Source organism: Spinacia oleracea, chromosome 4 (assembly GCF_020520425.1).
Source record: "Spinacia oleracea cultivar Varoflay chromosome 4, BTI_SOV_V1, whole genome shotgun sequence".
NCBI classification, from domain to species: Eukaryota; Viridiplantae; Streptophyta; class Magnoliopsida; order Caryophyllales; family Amaranthaceae; genus Spinacia; species Spinacia oleracea.
The window spans coordinates 21,651,442-21,671,684 of NC_079490.1; the positions used below are offsets into that span (position 1 = coordinate 21,651,442).

General features: G+C 34.9%; 2 long non-coding RNA genes across 2 annotated transcripts; one reads left to right on the plus strand and one right to left on the minus strand.

Annotated features, from left to right (window-relative positions):
* Positions 1-481: 481 nt before the first annotated feature.
* LOC130459913 (uncharacterized) lies at positions 482-4,064 on the plus strand. Its single transcript, XR_008919641.1, has 3 exons — positions 482-689; positions 3,376-3,503; positions 3,816-4,064. It is a non-coding gene; the product is annotated as an uncharacterized lncRNA (long non-coding RNA).
* A 10,633-nt stretch (positions 4,065-14,697) lies between these two features.
* On the minus strand, positions 14,698-20,021 carry LOC130459811 (uncharacterized). Its single transcript, XR_008919452.1, has 6 exons — positions 19,882-20,021; positions 17,962-18,678; positions 17,707-17,865; positions 15,321-15,389; positions 15,144-15,224; positions 14,698-15,004 (listed from the first exon to the last, which is right to left on the minus strand). It is a non-coding gene; the product is annotated as an uncharacterized lncRNA (long non-coding RNA).
* Between the last annotated feature and the right edge of the window lie 222 nt (positions 20,022-20,243).

Below are 20,243 nucleotides of genomic sequence, written 5' to 3' on the forward strand. Positions count from 1 at the left end.
GCCTGCACCCCCTCAAAAACCCCTTGACTTGAGCAGCAAAGGAGAAGAAACAAGCTCTGAACTTGGGGTTCACATCCCCACTTGTAGCACCCCATGAAATCAGTGCATAACTTCCTGGGTTTGTCTATTTAATCATCTCAGCATACCTAGGAAGCAACTCATCCTGTTGACCATCCTGGCTGCTCAAAAAACTCAAGATAATAGACCTCTATAGGGTATGCAATTTTCTCTTTTGGCTACTCAGTTTTTTCTTTTTTTTTTATATATACAAAGTATTTACCTCCTGTTGCAATTACCTACAAATTCTGTACTCGCACAGTTTTTGTGGAAGAACTGCATTTCCATGACGTTGAAAATACTAAACTGTTCTATATACCAACAAGAACATTATAATCAAATATAATGGCAATCATGTAACTTTAATTTGCCTGCCCTTATTTCAGTTATATAGCTTCCTTTTTAGACCTATTTTTACCAGATAATTGTTGTTTTGCATTTTGCAATGTAATATAATGTGAATTATTATTTTATTGATCATTCATGATGTTAATCTCACTCAGGACAATGCCAAGCTAGTGAAAGAGGGGAAGGTCTAGAACATGACGTACACATTCAAATGGATTCCAACAAATGTTCCCTTGGATAATCGTTGATATATATGTCTGGATTATCCCTTCTTTCAGCACCAGGTTTGCACACCTCATCCAACTGAAGTTCGATTATGCTTTTTAAGTTTACTATTAGCATGCTGAAATTGAGAGTTCTGCCTTGGTTGTTTTTGGATTCATTTCAATGTTGTGTGACCGAGTTTCAAATCCTTTTTTATGCCTTTTGGGATTCATTTCAATGTCATGTGGTTGAGGTTCATAACCAAGAGGTGGAAATGCTATTTAGGTATCACTTTTCGATTCTAATTCTTGTATGCCCTTTATTTTTCTGTTGGTCTTATTTTATATGATTCAAAATATTGGTGAGCTTTGTTTGCTTTAACTATTAACTAATAGGAATCACCAGGTAATAGAATTTGCTGAGTTTTATTAGCTTAGTTTTGGTACTTTTGCTATGCGCAAGTGTTATGTATCCATCAAGATCTCTTTTAATCTTTTTTGTGGCATGTTCATTAATTTGTATGCTCGAATAGAATATTCATTCCAATATTAATAGTGCTGATGATTACAGTGGTCATAATTGTAATATGTGCAAATTGAGTTGAAGAACGATGTTAACAACGAAGGGTAGGGCTAATATTCCTATTTCAGAAGTGATATTGAAGGTTATCAAGAGTATGTCAGCACCTATTATGCCTTTGAATGTTATTTCCACGGGAGCATACCACAATGATGCACATGTAAGTACATGTAGTGACTACCCATCGATACCAGACTGTAGTCACCGGTGTCTGCCTAGGGTGCCAGATATGTGGAATGAACTCATATTCACTTATCTTCTGCAAAAAGATCAATTTTCCCTACAACAAAAAAAAAAGTACAGTGACTTCCGAGTTTTTTTTTTTTTTTTTTTTTTTTTTTTGCTATTTTCTGTTCTGGAACTGATAATATAGATTCAAAATTGCAATCATCTCAAGTTTTCCTTACTAATAAAATTGCAAAGTTTGCACTTTCTATGAGTACTTTTTCTAAGTTGTGGCTTCGTATTTTGTCCGTAATACTTGGAAGAACTCAGAAGTACAAAGATGGGTGTTTGATTTGTGCCTTCTGTTCTATGAGAATCCAGACGCTGTGACAAATGACAAGGATATCATATGACTTCCAACTGTCTTTTTTGAGGGAGAGGCATCTGTGTCAATTGTCTAATTTGAAGTGTCAAACTGCTATGTCATTATTGTCATAACCTATACCGAGATTCTTATCATGGGTATTTCTTATGTTGGAGTTTAAAGTTCTAGCATTGATTCTCTAGATTTTTCTGCTTGACATGAGAAACCGTTTTTGAATTCCGGGGTTAATCATCTGTATAGAATGTTTGATTGATACACGTTTTCATTCCTCAGTTTTTGAGGGAGATGTGGTCTTAGCGGAAAGCAGGACGGTTTCTTCCTCTTATTTTTTTTTTTGTCCTGTTGTCTGCATTGATATATGACCAATTCACTATGTCTATTTGATGGTTCTGACGTTGTAATGGAAATAAACATTATAGCTCTTTATAATGGGGATTTTGTACAACCTTAACATTGAAATGGAGAGCTCACAGATGTGTCAATTTCTGTGAGTTTAGAGAAAGGGCAAGAATGTAAGTGGGGGGACGAAAAACGTAGTTTGGTTTTTGTGAGAAACAACTTTCAAAATGGTTATGAAATGACGAATTTATTTAAGTACTCTTTCTTATTTCATACTTAGTAAGTGTTTTTTCTTGTGACAACCAATATTCTAACAAATTGTAATTTCACGAATTCTATGAATCATAATTTTCATAGCAAGAAATTACTACTTTGGAGACATTTGCATACTCCCTCCGTATTTTTTTAAGAGATACACTTGGCCGGGTACGGGTATTAAGAAAAATAATTGAATGAAATAAAATAATAAAGCAAGTGGGGTTGGATAGATATTTTAATAATTAAATATGTGGGGACCATGTCATTTTGGTGGGTGGAGGATGAGGTGGGTTTATGAAAATATTTGTTTAATAGGATGGTGGGTGATAGGGTATATTAGATGTATTATTTAATTAGATGGTGGGGTTGATAAGTTACTAAAAATGGCAAGTGTATCTCTTAAATAAATACGGCCGGAAAAGACAAGTGTATCCCTTAAAAAAATACAGAGGGAGTATCTCTCATACTTTATCTGTATATTTATGGTTTTGTATTTTTCTAGCCCTTTTCATAGATTTGTAAGTGCTTGTATTTTACGTATATTTTTACTTGACAGTTTTCTATACTTTGGGGGACTGTGCGCGCTAGCGTATAGTCCAAAAACTAGTTTATATAAGAATTAGAACATAAAGACATTATTTCTCTAAATAATAAACTGCCTTAAAAATGTATAAACTCTATTATAAACCGATTTTGGTTGGGCAACGTGTGTATTGTCAGGTGACAGTTACTTCGCCATTCTTAAATAGTAACTATATTCGTTTTACAACAACTTTATGATTTAAAAAGTTACTATATATTTGTTTTATAGAGTTTCTATGTGATTTGTGTCTATCCCACTTTAAATACCTTTTAAAAAAAATTATTTTTCATTCAAGCACTATTTTTCAAAAATTTCATGTCCGCATTCTGTTCATTTCTTTAGCTCTCTTTATTTTCTCTTTATGCTTTTCAGATTTTGCCCAATTTTGTAGGGTTTGTTCATTTTTATTCGATTTTCTTCGTAATTATCTTATAATTCTCATAATTATATCTACTAGAGGACAAAAAATGGAGGAAGCAGTAGATCAAGAAGGAGATTCGTCATTAACGAAACCAAATCAAAGAATTGGCGGTCATCTACACATCATCGCAAGAATTTTGAGAGATCACATCTATATTAATTTAGGTAATGACTATATGATTTATTAATTTCCTATGTATTTATATTAGTGATTATATAGTTTACACATAGAATATATAAACTTTAAACAATAACTATATTACTTAAGTAATCACTACATATATGAAATACTTTTATTAGAATTATTGAGAATAATTAGTTTTCCATTAATGTTATTATTTTTAACGTACAATATAGTTATATGTTTCACACATCTACTATATGATTTTATTAGGGATTATATCATTATTCAAGCAGTGCTTATATGATTTTTAGGATGACTATATAATTTTAACAGTTACTATTTTATCGTAACAGTTGTTATTCGGTAAATATTTAAAAGGCGAAGAGTTAGAAAAGTTAAATTCAAGAAAGAAGAAGAATTGGGAAATGAAGATAATGTTAATAGGGAAGAGGGCAAGAATGAGGACTTGAGGAAGAAGACGATCAGAGTCAAAATAAATATGTTTATATATTATGTTGTAGTTATGTTTGATATATTTTCTTATGTTAACGAATATAATACTTTAATTACCTAAGTTGATGAATGATTCAATAGCTTATATCATACTATTTTTATTCAAGTGCCAACATAGTGTGTATATTGAAGTTGGAAAATTAGAAAAATAAGAATTATTTTATAATTACTCTTGTATTTTTTTTGAGGGAAAGATCGTGCGGTTATATTAAATCAAGTTCCACCAAAGTTTGAATACTTTGGGGGAAGGAGTTCATACAAATACGTTCCATGTTGTCGCCGGTGTCCCATCTAGCTATTGTATGGGCTACCGTATTACCCGCTCGTCTTACATGATTGCACCTAAAAGAGTTAAAGTTCTCACCCAAACTACTAATATCATCATAAAGCAAAAAAAATAGGGCTTGCACCAGTAGCCTTCTTGCATATGTTTCTCACGACAGTCTCTGCATCACTTTCCACTTTCCAGTATAATGTTGTCGAAGCCGAAACGCTTAGCAATCTCCATGCCATATCTAGCCGCATAGGTTTCAGCCATTTCCACCTCCCATTCAATTCCACCTTACATCTCCTCACAGCCGCCAGTACCATCTTTCCTTCATCATCTCTAATGGCCACGCCTGCTGCTATACCCCACCCATCCAAAACGTGTGCATCCACGTTGATGTTGACACTATATGGGGGCGGGCATGTCTATCCAGCTGAGGGAGTGGACCTTGTGTGCATGACAGTCCCACCTACTTTTGCATTGTAGCTTATGTAGTCATTGATCAATTTTGTAAATCCAATTGCTACCGACATTGCATCGACCACCACATTCGGTTCAAAGCATACTTTGTTCCGACAGAACCATGCTGCCCATGCGAGAGAGGAGAACAGGCGCAGCTTGTCCCTTGAGAGTTTGCCCGCTACCCACTTAAACCTTAAACCTCTCCATAAAGGACGAGTTCGGAGCATCGACAATCAACTGGGAGAACTCACTATGTGCCCATATCGTTGCTGCATGTGTGCACTCGAATAAAGAGTGCATAATGGTTTCACTAGGATCCCCACACCCATTGCATACACTATTCGGTCTGATGTGTCTTCGATATAGCACCGCCATTGCCCCCAAGGTCCCCTTGAAAGCCCTCCAAACAAAATGGCATAGCTTCCACACTTCGGTGTTTTGCTGCCCACTGAACATCCTCCACGCTTCCACTACCCCTAGGCGAGCTAGCCAATAGGCTGATTTTACGGTAAAGATACCGTCCTGCGTAGGCCACCAATATCTACTATCACAAGGCAGGGATAGTGAAAGTGGTATTTGCTTCACCTTTTGGCAGTCTTCCACCCCGAAAGTGTTTCCTAACTTCTCCTCATCCCAGCAGCGACGGTTCAAGTCAATGAGTTCGTGGACTCTTAACTCCATGTCACTATCCGGCTTTGGGCTTGGAACTATATGGGTACCCTTCTTCTATTATTATAGTTATTCGCTTTTTTTGTTATAGGTTATTGTTGTCTTGTTATAATTAGTATTTTTTTTTGTTATAATTCTTCTTTTTTATTATAATATTTTTCCCGTTATGATTACTTTTTTTTTTATTGTTATAGTTACTCTCACAGTTATAGTCCCTATTTTTTTTGTTATAGTTACTCATTTTGTTATAGTTATTCTAATAAAATAGAACATAAGATGCGAATAAATAAGGTTACATATTCTTAGTAAATTTACTATATTATATAAAGAATGACTACATGAAAATGTGTGAGCATGAGTGGGAAGAGAAATTGGCCTCGCGTATTTTTGGTTTCACGTGATAGTTAGTTATATTTTACCCCGCTTCATGCTAATTTTAGTGTGATCCTGGTCCATGCAAGTTATTTTGTTAGAAATGTTATTTTAATTAAATATAAGTAGAAGTAAAATAATTTTCAAACTCATACCACTAGGAATGACAATGTATCGGACTCGGGTGGATGTAGTAAACTCCAAATCCGATCCATTTAAAATTCGGACTCCAAAATTGCATCCATATCCAAATCAATTTAAAATCCGGACTCAAAAATTGCATCCATATCCATATCCAAATCCAAATCCATATCCATATTCATATCCAAATCCGCATCATGCGTTAACTTTACTTACATAGAACTTGTATTTTTTAATTCTGAAATAAATTAGAAATCATATTTCTCATTTGCCAAAATCTAATGAGTTTCTAATAAATTAATAAATTACAAATATACGCGCTTTAATTAGATATTAGATTAAATTGAGAACTTCCTTTTTAACAAAAGTTTATGTACGAAAAATAATACACTTTGAAATAATTTCAGGTCGAATTTGGATTCGAACTCGGGTCGGATTCGGATTCGGGTCGGATTTGGGTCGGAGTCTCTGCAGACTCCATATCCGATCCATATCCATTCGGATTCGGATATTTTTAATCGGATTCGGATTCGGACTTTTTTTTCTCGGATTCAAATCGGATTTTTCCCTTCGTAACGGGTCGGACTCGATTCGAATTCGGATGTAATTGTCGTACCACACTGTGAACCAAATGCCCCTAAACATTTTTATTCTCAAAAGTAATATTTGCTCCAAGAGCTATTTTGAAAAACAAATGAAAAAATTAGTTGACGTGGTGAGTGTTTGATAAATAAATAAATAAATAAATATAGCTATATTCTCCGTCCAATTGTGATTGAATATGAACGTCTAAACTTGACAAGTTGGGTAATAGTGTTACATCAAAACTTTGAAAATAGGTAGTGGTTTTCAAAACTTGTAAGAATCCATCTACATTACAATTAATTAACAATAATAATCTAATTTAGCTTGAAAAGGACTACGTTATTTGTAAATGGAGACAATAATGTGGAGTCGTTCACGAAGGAATTGAAAATTACGTACGAATCCGCTTCTTACTGCCAAAATTGGGATCGGATTTCATACCACTATACCAGCTATTGACTTCCCTCTAAACAAAAAAAAAAAAAAAAAAAAACTATAGATTGAAAGTAAACGGTTCCGGGGAAACTGCATTTTATTTTTTATACTAGATTATATCCCGTGTATGCACGGATTTTGATTTTTTTCCACAAAATATTTAACTGAATTTCTCCCAAACTATTACATAGTTATAACATTTTTAACATACTCGTTTAAATTTACGCATATTTAAAATGCTAATATGACAATTTGACCAAAATATTGAGTGATATATTTTACATTATTAATATAGCGATTTCACTAAAATATTACCAATTTAGAATAATTATTATTACGACGTATCTGTTATAGTCATAATTTATAAACTAAAATTTGTTTCCATACATAAATAAGGAGTATTTTATAAAAATAGGTAGATAATAAAAATAAAATAAAACAGCTATACTTTTTTGGGAAAGTGGTTTTTGGCGGGAAATGTGTCATTCCTGATGTCTCTTTTAGTATATAGTAATAGATATATCGAGTGACGAATGTTAGAACGCTTTAACTGTGAGGTGAATCAACGAGTATTGTACTGAACTACTAACTTGGGTTTATTAAGTTCTTTACCTTTTAAAAATTGTGTCCAACAATTTAAACTTTGATCATAAATTTTCATTATTATATCCATAAAAAAATATCATGAGATATCTCGAAATGGATTTTGTAAATACTTTTTACATTTTTTTGCCATACACAATTGGATTTATTAACGGTCAAACATTGAACTAGAGTTCATGCAAATAGTAAGTGTAAAGAACTTAATTATTGAAACAGAGGTAGTACTTAGTACTCCCTCCGTATTTATTTAAGGGATACACTTAGCCGTGCACATGTATTAAGAAGAAGAACTGAATGAAATAAAGTACTCCCTCCGTACCAGATTAGTTGTCACACTTTCCTTTTTCGTCTGTCCCAGATTAGTTGTTACACTTCTAAATTAGGAATAACCCCACAATTATTATATTGTCAATCTCTCTTCCCACTAAATATTTTTTTTCCCCCACACCCTCTCTCATTCAATTATAAAAATACTCCACTAACTCCTATCACATCTACTTTTTCAATAAAATAACAATTGATAATCAAACAACCACTTATCACCTAAACCTTTGTGCAAAGGTAAGTGTAACAACTAATATGGGACGGAGGGAGTAATAAAACAAGTGAAGTTGAGTAGATATTTTAATATGTAAAACAAGTGGGGACCATGTCATTTTAGGCGGTTTGGGGGGTGAGGTGTAGTTCTGAAATTATTTGTTTAATAGGGTGGTGGGACATAAAATATATTAGATAGATTATTTAATTAGATGGTGGAGTTGATAAGTTACTAAAAATGACAAATGTATCTCTTAAATAAATACGACCGAAAAAGACAAGTGTATCCCTTAAATAAATACGAAATGAGTAAATCGAAGCTAGATTGCCAAAAGTTAGTTAGCAATACTAGTATTATGTGGAAATACTAGTATTATCTTCACAAAGGCATTCAAGAGGCTATCTGTCTAGGTATCAAGGACATTTACATTGAAGGTGATAATTTACTTGTCATTAATTCTCTGAAAGGTACTTGGAAAGCCCCATGAAAACTTCAAAACATCATTCAGGATCGCAAGACTCTCCTTCAGCATTTTAATACGGTTCACACTCAACATGTTTTTCGAGAGGCAAATAGAGCGGTAGATTGGATTGCGAATGTAGGTCACCTCATTATCGAGCCTATGTGTATTACTCCTAGTTCTAGCCCGAAATTAGAAGATATTGTAAACAGTGATTACTTAGGTTTTACCCTCGAGGGGAGGGGCTCCTAAGTTTATTTTCCTTACCTTTCAAAAAAAAAAAAAATACTAGTATTATGTGGGCTTTTATTAAAATTCATTGCCGAAGTTATATTTTCTCTCATTTCAATGGAGAACAACTAACATGTGGGTAATAATAATTGACTTTCAACAAATTCCCAAACTCATTTTGTAAATGCATTAAGTTCCAAAAAATACCGAACATGTCATTGTACGATCAATATTTGGACAAAAAAATTTCAACAAAATATATTGTCAAAGTTCATCATCTAGCTACGATGAACTTCTTGAGAGAGATGGGTCAAAGATTAGGAATTAGTTCGGGAATTATCAAAAATAGCCAAAATCACTTTCTCTCTCTACCTTTCCTCTTCTCTAAGAAAAAACCCTTCAAACCCTAGCGGCGGCTGCCTGCTCGCTGGTGGTCGAAAGCTTATCGGCCGCCGACGAGCTTGCATGCCACCGTCGTAGTTACAGTTAGTTAGTAGTTTCACCGGCGACGACGAAGAAGAAGAGGCGAACAAGTTTCCGTTTTCGGAAATTTCAACTCCTCTTAGTTCGGTTTTCTCTCGCCGGTTGTTGTAAGGGTAATTGGTGGTTCATCGGGCAAACTCAATTTCGCCATCACCGTTTCGGGAGTTTCTTTTGCCATATTTCAACTCTAGGCGCCTATCTCACCACTTCCCCAAACGCCGCCACCAAAATCGAGTGGTAAAGGTAAAAGTTTAGAGGTTAGGGTTTCGTTTGGGTTAGGAATCGTCTACTTTGAGTTGTGATCGGGTTAGTGTTTGGCCTATTTAATCCCAAAGCTCTTTAGAACGCCGCTGCCGTCTCGTAGTGTCGTACCACCCCGATCTTGATGGTAAAGGTAAAGGTAAAGTTCTAATTGATGGTCTCAATTTTGGGGGTTTTAATTGGTCATTTGTGTGTTGTGATTTTAGTTATGAAATCCCGTAGGTTTTCTAACGGTGTTGGTTTTGAGTTTTGGCTTGATTTTGCGATTATGGTGTGTTTTTATAGGCTAATGTGGGTTGTAAGTTTCTGATTTCTTTTCAAGTTTGTTGGTAAGTTTTCTTTTGTGATTGTTGGTTGTGGTTGTCAAATGTGGTTCCTAGTTGTTGTTCGAAGGCGATTTAAAGGTGATGAATATTTGGGATTTGGTTACATGTTTGCTAAGGTAAAGCTCGATGGAGTCATCTCCTCCTATGAGGTTGGTAGTTCATCTGTTGGAGGTTGTGTTGTGATGTGTAGTTTTGAGGGCTTCGTCTCATGTAGCTGTGGAGTTGGAGGTATTGATGTAAGTTGTTGGATGAGGAAAGTAGAAGTTAGGAAGGGTCATTGTGCTAGAGTCTTGGGTCTTAATTGGTTCTGGAGGTTAACAGTTGTTAGTCTTCTTTTTAGGTTAGTGTTAGGATTTATTCTTGACACTTTCAAAATCCAAAATTTGAACGCTGCTCCCCATTTTATGGGGCCTCATAGCATGCTACTGGAGTCATGTTTTGTGACTCTAGACGCTTGTGTGCAATACACAAGGTCTTTTAACCAAGACCGTAGCTTTGTCTCGCTTCCTTTGCTTTTCTTGTCTCCCAATTTCTGCAGATTTGTTAGGGAGCATCTTAGTGGTAAGCAGCCCAATGTTACCACCATCTTCTATAAGGGAATCTCAACCACAATTGGTCTTGGCACGATAACACCTCAACGGTGGTGTAAACAAGGTAGTTACAACAATCAAGGGCCGACAAGGGAAGAGCCACCTACTTACATGCCTATAAGGATTATAATCGTAGTAGTTTGTTTTGTAATGTGTGTAATGGTCTATAAAGACCTAGTACTTTAGTTTGTAGTTTGAAAACTTTTATTTTTATGCAAATTTAGCCTATGTCAAAAAAAAAAAAAAAAACTTCTTGAGAGAAAATTAAGAGAAACAAAAATTGAATATTGATAATGATTGTATTGAATGAATTAAGTTATTACAACAAGGTATTCACCTTATTGACAACAGTGTAATGAGGTGTTTGGACTAATCAGATTGCTCATAAGAAGTGGGGAGCCAATCACAGAATAGTTGACTATACGTACATCTCAACATCTAAGGCTAATTATTACATTGAGATAATGTAACTAATTCTCTAACTAATTCTCTAACTAATTCCGAAAATGTAGGAATCAATTATCTTGGTTGCTACTGAGTTGGCTTGATGACTTGATGTTTTGAGGGCTAAGGAAACTGCGGCAGAACATGATACACTCCCCTAAACTTGGGACTGGTGAAACCATTTCAAGTTTGGAAGATAGATTTTGATGTTGAACACTATGTAAAATCTTAGTAAAGATATCTGCTAGTCATTAGCGGAGACAGGTGGCTGGTGCCTAGTGGGGGAAGCCTCCCCCTCAAAGATTTTTTTTTTTTTTATATATATATATATATATATATATATATATATATATATATAAAATCAGGATCTGGTGAGAACCACCCCTTAAGATGAGAACTGAGAACTAATCTCAACTGTTGATCAATTGAATCTAATGGCAGTAAAGCTACCCGAAATTTGGAAATTAGTAAGGGTAAAATGGTAATTTACCCGCGTTGAATGACCTCCCCCAACTCCTCAATTTTCAGAATTTCTCTCTCTCTTCCTCCCTCCTCCCCTGCGAATTCTCTCTCTCTCTCTCTCTCTCTCTCTCTCTCTCTCTCTTCCTCCTTCTTTCTCATATCTTCTTCTTCTAAATTCATATTCTGGGATTTGTTTTTCGTTTCTTCCGTTGCCCAGGTAATCCCCTTTTCAATTTTTATTTTCGAACAACTGAAATTAGGGTTTTTAGTTCTTATTCGCTTGTTGATGTTGTGTTTACTTTTTCTGATGTTGTGTTTACTTTTTGTCGATGCTGTGTTTACTTTTCATTATTTTTTGTTTACTTTTATCCGATGTTGTGTTTACTTTTTCTAATCTTGTGTTTACTTTTTCTGATATTGTGTTTACTTTATGTCGATATTGTGTTTACTTTTGATTATATTGTGTTTACTTCTCCTCGATGTTGTGTTTACTTTTTTTGATGTTGTGTTTACTTTCTGTCGATGTTGCGTTTAATTTTGATTATATTGTGTTTACTTTTACTCGATGGTGTGTTTACTTTTTCCGATCTTGTGTTTACTTTCTGTCGATATTGTGTTTATTTTTCTTGATCTTATGTTTACTTTCCGTCCGTTTTGTTTTAATCCAACAACTATCAGAGGTTCTCATTATAAGGGAGGTTCTCACCAGAACCTGGTCATATATATATATATATATATATATATATATATATATATATATATATATATATATATATATAGAACCAGGTTCTGTATATACACTCAAATGAGAAGAGAGCTTATAATGAGAAGAATGAGAAGTGATCTCATGTGTTCGCTAAGATCTGATCTAATGACTCCTACTGCGTTTTAGTAATGGCATAATTGTAAATTTCACCAAAAAAATTCCGAAAACATTACAACAAACAAAACAACTCTAGTTTTCTCTCTCCACATTCCGCTGCTATCTCTTCTCTCTCCTCGAGAGTTTCCTCTCCGTATTCTCTCTCCTCCATTTTCGTTCGCTCTCCTCTCCGCCACTGTCTCCTCTCGCGCCGCCACATCTCCGCGCCGCCACCATCCACCGTGCCGCCAACGTCTCCACCCTTCCATCTCCGACCGCCACCATGTCTACGGCTTTTCCTTTTCTGAGTTATTTTTAGGTTTTTATTCAATTTTAGGGTTGTATTTTCTGTCCAAAATTTCTGCAATTAAGTAGGTAGTTGATAGTTATTTCCTGTGATTTTATTTGTTTGATTTGTTCTATCCATTAGCAATTTTCGTATTGTTCTTGATCTGAAAAATTTGCTCATTAATTCCAAATAATTAAATAAATAATTACTCATCTGAAAATGAGCAAATTTAAGTTTATTATTTTGATTTCATTTTGCTAATTTCTTAATCAACTACTATGATTGGCTGATTACTAGCGATACTTAACTTGTATTGACAGTTTTGATAATTACATGGAAATGGCTGCCAACTTGCTCATTTATGTGGTCTGAAAAACGTGCTCATTTGTGAAAATGAGCAATTTTCATATTGTTCTGAAAAATTTGCTCATTTATTTGGTCTGAAAAACGTGCCTTTTGCTTGCATTTTAAGTTCTTAAAAACAGTTGTTCTTACTTGTAACACGAAGTATTAACTAGTGTTTAACCTGAGTGACTCAAAGTATTTTAAAAATAAGACAACATTATCGAAATCCACGAGTTTAAGTTATATGGTTGGTTAAATATGGTCTGTGAGGAGGACGGTTTCATGGAAAATTATCAAAAGCCAAGGTTATTGAAATCCATGAGGTACCTGAAATGATTTGTGTTCATCGGGCAGAGAGAAGATGACAACTTCACAACGAAAACAACATTTTTCCTTATGTTTGTATTGGCCTTTAAAGATTTGCATTGGCCTACTAATCTTATCCTTTTGTGTTTATATAGTTTGGACCACATAAAAGTTGCCGTTAAACTGTATTTTATTGTTCATCTGTGGAAAACTTTCTGGTGCAAATGGTCTTTTTCTGTCCCATCACTAATTCAACTGTTAGCATATTGGTTAGCTATTATCGCTTGTTCAACAACCATTCTTGGGGTTATAAAGACTTCAGAGCACCATAGACAGTGGATTTGGTACGCTGTCAATACTACTTGTTGTCTTCTAGTGAACTTGCCTCACTGACTGCATCTGATCATAAAAAATAACCATTGCATCTGATCATAAAAAATTAACCACGAGTACAAAACATGGTGCGATTTTGAAATGCCTTCATGGACCAGTAATAATTCTGCACATGTTCTTGCAATTGTCGATAGTTTTGGTGTTGCTGGAAATGGAAATTCTGATGATACCCAGGTGATTATGAAGTGGATTGGAGCTGCATTGGTTTGATGAATCTTATAACTGCATCTTTAAGTTCTGGAAAACTGCTTTACTCTTATATTTCTATGAAAACTTTTCAGGCACTTCTTAAGTGCGTGGAAGCAGGCTTGTTCCTCGCAAAAGTTGTCCTAATAGTTCCTGAAGGACGTCGGTATCTTGTTAATGCAACAAGATTTGAAGGACCGTGTGCAGGTAGATCAGTTGTCAAGGTAAGTTTTTATCCAGAAATGTGTGTCTATACTCCATTCTAGTTGTGATGTCTTCTAAGTTGATGTGAAGTCTCTTGGAATGTAATTATTTCTCATGAGAATTATATATTGGCTGCGGTTGTTTGCTTGGAGTGCAGATTGATGGTACAGTAGTTGCAACTGGAGAACCCAGTGACTGGGATCCAAAATTTTCCCGTAGATGCATGAACTGATGAGTGATGACCACGCCCTTTCATGTCATCGCAGAAGGGCATGGAAGATTGGCAGCCATGATCTCAGGTATACCTTGCTGCTGTGTTTTGTCAACTTGGACCAACGTTGACTTCTGGCCTTGTTGGTTCTTATGCTGTTGTTGCTGTAAGTTTTCGAATTATTTTGATTTACTTTTTTTTGGTTTTTGTTTTACTTTTGTTGATTCTATTTAAAAACACTAGCCTACTAGCTCAATAGGTAGAGCATTGTGCAAATGCACAAAAGATGTGGGTTCGAATCCCACGTAGGTTAATCTTTACTTTTTGTATTGTTTTATTTACTTTTGGGTACTGTTATTTACTTCTTATCGGTTTATGTTAACAGTTTTGCAAAGTGGTATAAAGGTTAACAATTTTCACCAAGGCTGTGTCGAATACTTCATTTCATTTCATTTCAACATTAAAATCGATTGGGATGAATAGCAAATAATACAGTTTTTTTGCCTAAAACATGAACCTAATCAGTGACTTGTTAAATAGACACCAGTATGAAAAGTTAAAATGAAAATGAAAATGAAAAAGACTAGTTGCTTCCTTGCCTAAAACATGTCAAAGATTTTAATTATAGGTGATAATATTCTGCAACTATACATCATATACGGCTAATCTGTCGTCAATAGAGACCTGACAAACTAGACATCTATTGCACTTTGGGCTGCAGACACTGCACCAGTCAAGAACCGGAATGAATAAGAGTATAGAAAGGCAAAGAAACATGAGCAGCAATATAGAACTAGCTTGAGTGTAAGAAAAGAACAGGAACCTGCACAGGATCTGATGCCTACAAGGAAACAGCACAATGCTAATATCTCTCTCAAAGAATATTTGACATAGAACTTTGTCCTGGTTCAATTTAAAAACCTATAGTGTCAATGCTGTGAACACAATCAATCTAATTCCCCAAATAAGTGAAAATATCTAACAAATTATCATGCATGTACAGACTCGGTAATTAATTTTATGATAAGCTTGAGAATCTTACATGTCGTAATCTTTCGTACTCTTGTTTGCTATATTTGGTTATTTCAGTCTGCTCGCCGATAGCTGCCTGCAGTCTCCAAACCTGAATAATACAGATAACACAATTGCAGGAGAGGACTGGTTGAATCAGGAAAAAGTAAATCATAATTCCAGAACTGTATTAAAATTGGCTACTCACCTCCTCAGCCAGATCCTTCTTTGGCATTTTCTTCACAATCTCAGGTGATAACTGCTGAAGGTGTTGTACCTGAATTAAACAAAAGATCAGATGAAGAGCTAATAACCACTTGTATTTGATAAAGTCTCAATATTAAAATTATTTTCATCTTTATTTTTTTTTGAAAACAGCCTTAAGACTTTATGTGTTAGCTGGGGTTGTTTGCAACAAACCCCCCGCCCTCAGCCATATGTTCCAGGTCTGCCAGAGAAACATCATCACCATTTCCCACGCCCGGTCCAGCTTACAATTCTCCATAGCCCAGTCACACCGTTCGCAGAAGCCATGCCCGCAATCCCCTAGATCAATCCGTAGGGGAGAAAGCTTCCATAAGGTCTTCGCTTCTTTACATAAGAGCAGCATGTGTGTTAATGTTTCCGGGCTCTCACCACACCTTGGATATATACGATCAACTGGCACTCCTCTATTCGCAAGCTTTTCCATCGTAGGTAAGCCATCTCTAGCAGCTCTCCAGACAAGGCTCTTGACTTTGTGTGGAACATTAGCTCTCCACACCTTCCTCAAGAGCTGTTGGCTTGAGGCCAGGTTCGACACCCCCACACCCCCATTCCTTCTCTGAACTTCTCTTTGGTACGCGCTTTGGATAGTAAAGTCCCCATTCTTCGTGAATCCCACGTAGGTTAATCTTCACTTTTTGCTCATTTTTTATAGTTTACACAAATGAGCAAATATTTTTGCTCACTTGTAAAATTTTAAAGTTCGGATTTGTTAATATTGAAAACTTTTGCTCATCGTGTCTAAATGAGAAAATAAATTTGCTCATTTTTTATAGTTCACACAAATGAGCAAATATTTTTGCTCATTTTTAAAATTTTAAAGTTCGGATTTGTTAATATTGAAAACTTTTGCTCATCGTTTCTAAATGAGCAAATAATTTGCTCATATTTTATAGTTTAAACAAATGAGCAAATACTTTTGCTCATTTGCAAATGTTGAAAACTTTTACTCATCGTTTCTAAATGAGCAAATAAATTTGCTCATTTTTTATAGTTTACACAAATGAGCAAATACTTTTTCTCCTTTTAAAAACTTTAAAGTTCGGATTTGTTAATATTGAAAACTTTTGCTCATCGTGTCTAAATGAGCAAATAAATTTGCTCATTTTTTATAGTTTATACAAATGAGCAAATATTTTTGCTCATTTTTAAAATTTTAAAGTTCGGATTTGCAAATATTGAAAACTTTTGCTCATCGTGTTCTAAATGAGCAAATAAATTTAGCTCATTTTGATATTTTACACAAATGAGCAAATATTTTTAAAAATTTGCTCATTTTGATATCAAAACAAAATACAAAGAGTTGCCTATGTAGGATTCGAACTTACACCATTGTGCAATTGCACAAAGCTCTACTAATTGAGCTAATAGGCATTATTAATACCTGGAAAAAAAAGAGTAGAACTCATTATATTAACAATTCTATTTGGTTCTTCAATTCATTCATATCTTTTTTTTTTTTGAGGAATCAATTCATTCATATCTAATTTATGTATTCATGATTTTGATACCTCGATTGAGTTTTCTTGGGCACCCCTACTAGTAGAACTAAAAACAAGTCCTCAACATAAACGAGTATTACGTCTTGATATGATCCAAGACAATGCAAATATTGGACAGGGGTCGACATACTTGTTTTAGATTCAGCACACTGGTGGACACATCAATCAATCCACAGCGTAAGACCATTTCTATTTATTTAAAATCAAAAGATATATCAGTTGCGGCAACATCTACTCTATAGCAGCAACGACAATAACAACCTCTTCGTTTTAGATCAGTAATTTTGCTACAACAAGCAGATATATCAGACCACAACACCAAGGAAAACAAAACAATCAGCCAGGCAGCATCATCACCAAAAACCTCCTGAAACCATAACATAAGCTACTACAATAACCTCGATCCCCTCACAACACCTAACTACAGAAGCCCAACAAAATAGACAACAACTTGAACCAATGAACCAACTACAATAGCATATGAAACCCCACTTTTTAGCTCATACAACCAACCTTGCAGTCTCGCAGATACACTCCTGACTACACCAGCCCTCACCCACACACACAGCCACACACAACACCTCTTCACATCCCCACAACTACACCACACATGTATACACGAACTATAATTACATATTACCACATTTCCACACTTGCGCGGGCATCCAGACAGTGTAGTATTTCCAGCAGTGAGTACGGTCGCCAATTGTGAGTGCACGAGGCTACAGTCGCAAACTGACAATTTCTAGTATTCACAATGCATCAAGTTTACAAGACAATCAATGGAGACATTTAAGTATAGTCAATGTAATTAGAATTTTAGATTACCTAGAATTAATTCTAGGAGACGAGGGACGAGGAGCAGAAGAGTGACCACCAATACGGCCACCAGATTTGGCAACTGAAGCATCACCAACTGATCCTAGAGTCAACACTCTTGCTGCCAGTGTCACTATTGCTAGCTTTGCCAGCTGTTTCTCTATTTTCCTGACCACCCAAATACATTGAAACAAATTCAAGAATCTATCTCAAGAAAGTAAAAACTTTGAAATCACCAAAAAACCGAAAACTGGCCAATCTTACCCAGGAAAAATGAGAGTTCCCAAAATCCAAGCAAAAGTTAACTACTATTCATGAAATTACAAGAAAAAAGAAAATTAATCAGTTTAACCTCAACAATCACTTTGATTTCCCAAAAAACACAAAAATGAACAACTATGCAAGAAATTATCAGGAAAAAAAACCCCAAAACAGAAAGCAAGAAAATTAGCAAATATTATAGTTTCGATTCTAAATATTTGCTCATTGTGTCTAAATGAGCAAATATTATAGTTTCGATTCTAAATATTTGCTCATTGTGTCTAAATGAGCAAATATTAAAGTTCAGATTTCAAACTTTTGCTCATTGTTTCTAAATGAGCAAATATTAAAGTTCGGATTTTAAACATTTGCTCATTGTTTCAAAATGAGAAAATATTTTAGTTTCCATTTTAAGAAAGTGTTGCGACTTAAATTAGCACCACGGCTGCTTCCGACATCCTTTTCCATGAGTAGTCATACGCAACTTCTTGTTGCAGCCGTGCAAGTTGAAGACACACAAGTCCAACTTTGTCCAATCAAATGCACAGAACCATGTTGCATTTCAAAGCTTGTTATTCTACATTTTCAATTGGACAAGTAAGTTCAGCAGAAACGCTATGGACTGTCTGGGTAACCAGCTTCTCTACGCCGGGTGTATAAAGATGGCTTATGCACCTGCTTCCAGATACCTTATATGTTGTTGCTGCTGCAACTCCTCATCTGCATTCCTAAAAAATTGCTAGCATTAAAATTTCATTCACGACAACCTGTTATTACTGAAATTAGGAACACTATTAAAAAAAATTGCTAGCATTAAAATGTCATTCACTAAGTTTTTTTTTCTCTTTGTTCCAAAGATTCAGAAGAAAAAAACCCAATATGTAGAATCAGTATTCTGCAACAAAAACTACTTCATATTACATGAACCACTCTTACTCAAATCAAAAACAGCTCAATGAAGGAACCATGAATTTGCGATATGACTTTCTTGTTTCTTCTACAGATTTTGGTTATGTTATTGTGAATGATGGAATCAAATTCATTGCCAAAGATGGCAGTCCTGTTCCGAATGTCTGGTGCATCAAAGTTTGCCAAACCTCACGGCCTTAGCTTATCAAATCCGCAACTGAAAGAAAAATGGTATGAACTGATGCAGAAAATAAACTGAGAAAATAAACTGACGCAGAAAGACTTGGTTTGTGCGGGCGAACTTGGTTTGATAAGATTTATAGTTTGCTCATTTGCACACAAATAATCAAGGTAGGATTTCACTGAAGGGTAGTCTGTAAGAAAAATTGGCACCTCCCTCGCGCACAAACAATAACTACTTTATCAGGACCTCCCTCGCGCACAAACAATAACTACTCGATAACATATCATATTCTTTATGATATTTCTTCATTCACAGTCAAATTTATGAATTTTGCTCATAATCTTAATTGCTCATTTATGCAAAACATGAGCAAATTAGCAAAAGTTGTTGAAATTAGCAAAACACAGATCATATTATATTTTTGCTCATTTCCTCCCTTTTTTGGTGCTTAAACCCCCACTTTACAAACTCCAACAACAGGGCTTAAACCCACACTTTACGAAATTCAACAACAGGGCTTAAATCCCCACAAAATTCTACATGAGCAAATCCAAATTATACAATTTCGCAATCAAAATTTACTAGTTTTGCAATCATTTGAATGGTGCTTATACCCACACTTTAAAATAATACAACAGGGCTTAAACCCCCACGAAATTCAACATGAGCAAATCGAAAATTTAACAATTTCGGAATCAAAATTTAACAACTTCGCACTAATTTCGCAGTCAAAATTTTCTAATTGGTTCAATTTGTAATTGGTTCAATAATTTTGAAAGCCTAATTTCAAAATTAAAAAGTAATTGATTACAACAAATAGAACAAAATACCTTCATGTTGGGGAATGGTTGACATCAATTCAGAAATTTCGTTTAGCGAGAAGATGAACAATTGATTAATTAGAGTAGAGAGCTTTAATGTCCGCCATAGAAGAGTAGTACACAAGCAGAAGGAGGGGAAATCGTGTTTGAGTAATTGCCTGAGTTTGGTTTCTGCGTTCTTTATTTTTATTTTTCACGCGCTAATCTGGCCGTGTGATCTATTTCATGTGGACGGTTTAGATCGCTTCTCATTCTTCCCATTATCAGGATCTTCTCATTGGAGGGGGACCCTATATATATATATATATATATATATATATATATATATATATATATATATATATATATATATATATATATATATATATATA